We start from the raw sequence: 5,012 nt of genomic DNA on the forward strand, positions 1-5,012 counted from the left end.
AATAAATCAATTAAAATATTTTTAAAACATATTTTTATTGAATTCAGAGACAGAGGAAGGGAGAGGGAGATAGACACATCAATGATGAGAGAGAATCATTGATCAGCTGCCTTCTGCGTACCCCACTGGGGATCTAGCTCAAAAGCTGGGCATGTGCCCTGACTGGGAATCAAACCGTGACCTCCCAGTTCACAGGTCAACTCGCAACCACTGAGCCACACAAGCTGGGCTAAAATATATATATATTTTTAAAAGAACACCATCTTCACAGTGGTCTTTGAGCTTAATTTTGAAATAAAATTTTTAAAAAGCCTGCTTTCATTAGAAAGTTGAGAGAGAAAAAAGATTTTGCAGAAAAGGAAATGGAGCCAGAGAGGTAAGATGCTTGAGGACCACAGCCAGTCACCGTCCCCCAGGAACTCACTTATGTGGCTCTCGACTGTGGAAGGTCACTAAGCGGTTCACAGAGCGGGGACTCGGGCATCTGGGTTCCGGTCACTGCTGCTCTGCTCGCTGTGTGACCGCGGGCCAGTCACGTCACCTTCCTAAACCTGTTTACTTGTCTACAAAATGGGGATAATTCCTTGCTGGGTTGTAGCCAAGAACAGAGCAATTGTAAACGTGCCTAGCCCAACGTGGACACTGCAGTAACTCAGAGTGGCCGTTGTGGGTCAAGGGAACAGCTGTTGGTTAACTCATGCCCAGAGGCAGGAGCTGGGGAGGGAGGAGGTGTCCTGGGTGGGAGATGCTGGGCGTCAGACTCCTCTTTGGGAAGCAGAGTCCTCAGTTCCGCTCCAAACTGCTCCGAAAGGGTGCCGGCATCTAGGGCACACTGACATCGACTGTAGGTTACGGAGGAAACGGTGCACAGCACACTGAAGCCAGACTGTGTGGATTCCAATCTGCCTCTACTGTCCACTGTGGGACCGCGGACAAGTGGCTCAACTTCTCCGTGCCTCAGCGTTCTCATTTGTAAAACATACTTCCCTCACGGAGTTGCTGAAACGATTTTGTGAAATTATGCATGTGGAGCTTTTAGACGATTACCTGGTTCAATATTAGCTATTTTGTTTTTTTTAAATATATTTTATTGATTTTTTACAGAGAGGAAGGGAGAGGGACAGAGAGCTAGAAACATCGATGAGAGAGAAACATTGATCAGCTGCCTCCTGCACACTCCCCACTGGGGATGTGCCCACAACCAAGGTACATGCCCTTGACCAGAATCGAACCTGGGACCCTTCAGTCCGCAGGCCAACGCTCCATCCACTGAGCCAAACCGGCCAGGGCAATATTAGCTATTTTGTTTTATAGATTCCAAAACTACTCTTAGATCTAAATTGGAGTTAAGGTTGGGATTCTCACTCCAGTTGAATAACAATGGACAGAATCTATTGCTTCCTAAGGAGGACAGGTGTCATTAACTTCGGGGCTGGGTCCAAGTTGAATTGCACAGCTGAGAGGAGAGGACTGAGTTAATAAGTGTCGACAAAAGGATGGCAGGATTTGGTTGTTTTGTCTTCTACGTGCTACATTTTTAAAGGTGAGGCTTAAAAACTAAGCTCTCTCTGCACTCAAGGAAAAGGAAACCAGTTTTATTGGAAATGGGCTCAGAGTTTAATGTTCTTATTCCGCTTATTCTCTCAGTGGAATAAGAAGAGCTTGAGGGGAGCAGCAGAGGGTCTTGGAGAAGTTGATGGCAGGAGATGGAGAAGTCCCTTGGCCTGCGATGGGAGAGAGGAAGGCCTGGTCCATGCGTGGCCCTGCTCCATGGAAGTAGCCAGTCCTGGGAGCAGGTGGCTACCTGATGTCCCGGGAAACGTGGGATCCTACGAACTAGGAGTTTCAGCCAGCCCCGAGATCCCAGTGCCCCACGTGGTACAGGGCAGGAGGCATCCACTTCAAGGAGCCACGGTGGGCGTGGACAGTGATGCCAACAACAACCAAGATGAACCTGTGGGTCGCGAACAATGAAAATACATCCCGCATATCAGATATTTACATTACGATTCATAACAGTAGCAAAATTACAGTTATGAAGTAGCAACGAAAATAATTTTATGGTTGAGGGTCACCACAACATGAGGAACTGTATTAAAAGGGTTGCGGCATTAGGAAGGTTGAGAACCACTGGATTAGGCTTTCCCCGGCACTGACACCAAGTGTGAAAGCAAACATACACACGCATGCACATACGCACAGAAACCGTGGATATCCAAGCAACACCTGGATCCTGGTATGCCCTTGAGGAAGCAAGTCCAACAGTGACTGAAAGAGGGTTTCTGAAGTCCAACAGTGACTGAAAGAGGGTTTCTGTTTAAGTCACAAGTAGTTTTAGAGAAATATTCGTTTAAATTACTTGAATATTGTTTGAACTCAAAACAACTTAACTAGCCCCACATGTTTTTGTCTAGTGGCTCCAGTCCTTTCTTCAGCTTCCTCGCCCATTCCTCACCCCGTTTACTTCCAGACTTGGAAAGCAGGTGGTCTTCGGAATTAGACAGACTTTAGGTTCATGCAGGCAGCCGCCCATTGTCTTCACTAGCAGAGAAGTGCAAGCAAGGATCCCGGAACGCTGGTGAACCTTGAACCCATGGCAAGGGCCTGAGTTATGCACCGACTGTCTAGTCCAGACAATGGGGGCTCAAGTTATTTCCTGATCAAATAGTCTCAGAGTAAATCCTTCTAATATTTACTGACCTTTAAGATAGTCTGTCTGGCCGAAACCGGTTTGGCTCAGTGGATAGAGCATCGGCCTGCGGACTGAAAGGTCCCGGGTTCGATTCCGGTCAAGGGCATGTACCTGGGTTGCGGGCACATCCGCAGGAGGCAGCTGATCGATGTTTCTCTCACATCGATGTTTCTAACTCTCTATCTCTCTTCCTTCCTCTCTGTAAAAAATCAATAAAATATATTTTTCAAAAAAAACAAAAAAAGTCTGTCTGTCTGTTACCGCAATTACCTGACTAAGAGCTAGATGTGTATCCAAAATTGAATAAAAGGCTGGCGAGGCCTGGGCACCAGTGGAAGTCCTTCCCCTTGAGTTGGACTTGCCCGCCTGGCCCCCAATATTTCCAAATTATTATTTCTTGTCTCGTCTCTTTCATTTGCGTGCGGCCTGGCCCCTCTTCCAGATCCTGAACCCTGAACCACGCAGGACATGGGGGAACATTCACAGGTCCAGTCTAGGTTCTGTCACTAGCTGCATCACCCTGGACAAGCTACTGTACTTAACTTTTCTGCACCTGTTTCTTCATCAGTAAAATGATGTTTCTCATCGTAGGAGTTGTTAGAAGAGTGAAATGGAATAGAGTGGTTTCCAAACTAGGTCCTGGAGAACCTCAAATCAATCTAGTGTTTTCCAAACCTCATGCACATTCCTTAGGCATATTTGTGTACCTCTCTATTATTTACTTAATCTCCTTCCTTAAAAATATCAACTCAAGGCCATGGCCTGGTAGCTCAGTTGGTTAGAGCATCATGCTGAAACGCCAAGGTTGTGGGTTTGATCCATTGTCAGGGCACATACAAGAAGCAACCAATGAGCGCATAAATACGTGTAGCAAATCAATGTTTCTCTCTCCCTTTCTCTATCTAAAAATCAATAAATAAAAAATTTAAAATATAAATATAAACTAATTTTTATGGAAATGAACTTATTCAAAAAGGAAACAATGTTACTACCATATGTTGGAAATACTTATTGCTTACCCTAGAGCAGTGATGGTGAACCTTTTGAGCTCGGCGTGTCAGCATTTTGAAAAACCCTAACTTAACTCAGGTGCCGTGTCACATATAGAAATTTCTTGATATTTGCAACTATAGTAAAACAAAGACTTATATTTTTGATATTTATTTTATATATTTAAATGCCATTTAACAAAGAAAAATCAACCAAAAAAATGAGTTCGCGTGTCACCTCTGACACGCGTGTCATAGGTTCGCCATCACTGCCCTAGAGTAGTAAAAATAAATACAACAAAATCAAAACAATGCTATTCAATTCTAGCTGGCTATGGTTATAAGCCAAAGCTCTGAGCTCAAAGCCTGGACTTCGTTTTAAAAAGATGATCTCAGTCCCGAAAGGCCACCTATGGCCTTATTCTATAGACAGAAGTAGATGAGTGACAGTCCAGGGCGGGGTGGGAAGTCGGATGGGAGTTACTGCTAATGAGCACGGTTTCTTTTTTTTTTTTTTTTTAAATATATTTTATTGATTTTTTACAGAGTGGAAGGGAGAGAGATAGAGAGCCAGAAACATCAATGAGAGAGAAACATTGATCAGCCGCCTCCTGCACGCCCCCCACTGGGGATGTGCCTGCAACCAAGGTACATGCCCTTGACCGGAATCGAACCCGGGACCCTTGAGTCCGCAGGCTGACGCTCCATCCACTGAGCCAAACCGGTTTTGGCACGGTTTCTTTTGAGGGTGTTGAAAATGTTCTAAACTGAGTGGTCGTAGTTGCACAATTCTGTGCACGTACTAAGAACCACTGAATTGTACACTTTAAATGGGTGAACTGTATAGTGAGTTACATCTTCGTGAAGCTGTTACGAAAAAGAAAGATGTTAAATCTGTTTCTTGCTCCTTGAGTAAATGAAGGGGTGCAAAGATCCCTGAGCCAGGACCACCAGGGCTGCGACACCCCTCCCCATCATCTCCTGGTGGTAAACTTTGCCCCTTTGTGAACGGGTTTAGCTGTAATCCCTCAGTGTCAGCTAATATTCCCCCAAGCAGCTCTGTCAGTCAAGTCAAACTTGGGTTTATTCCTCCCTACCCAGCAACGGACCAGCATCATGATTCTGGAGAAAATCACCCGGCCCGTTTCTGTTACCTGTAAAGTGTGACAGTACCTGCCCCGGAGGGTGTAATAAAGGTGGGGGGAGATGTGTAGGTCCCGCTCCTGACACACAGCTCTCAACAGTGGTGAGGCAGGATGGGAAGAACCTAGGAAAATTCCTTGGCAAATGGGATGGGAAAACTGAGGCAGGATCATTAAATAAGGCCAACA

At 45.4% G+C, this 5,012-nt stretch overlaps 1 long non-coding RNA gene across 1 annotated transcript in view; it reads right to left on the reverse strand.

Annotated features, from left to right (window-relative positions):
- Positions 1-1,569: 1,569 nt before the first annotated feature.
- LOC106694499 overlaps positions 1,570-5,012 on the reverse strand; it is a 5,067-nt gene continuing 1,624 nt past the window's right edge. The window contains exon 2 of the long non-coding RNA XR_002826446.1: positions 1,570-1,954. This is a non-coding gene — a long non-coding RNA (uncharacterized LOC106694499). The remainder of the gene's footprint in view (positions 1,955-5,012) is intronic.

This window comes from Myotis lucifugus, unplaced genomic scaffold, assembly GCF_000147115.1.
Source record: "Myotis lucifugus unplaced genomic scaffold, Myoluc2.0 scaffold_486, whole genome shotgun sequence".
Lineage (NCBI taxonomy): Eukaryota > Metazoa > Chordata > Mammalia > Chiroptera > Vespertilionidae > Myotis > Myotis lucifugus.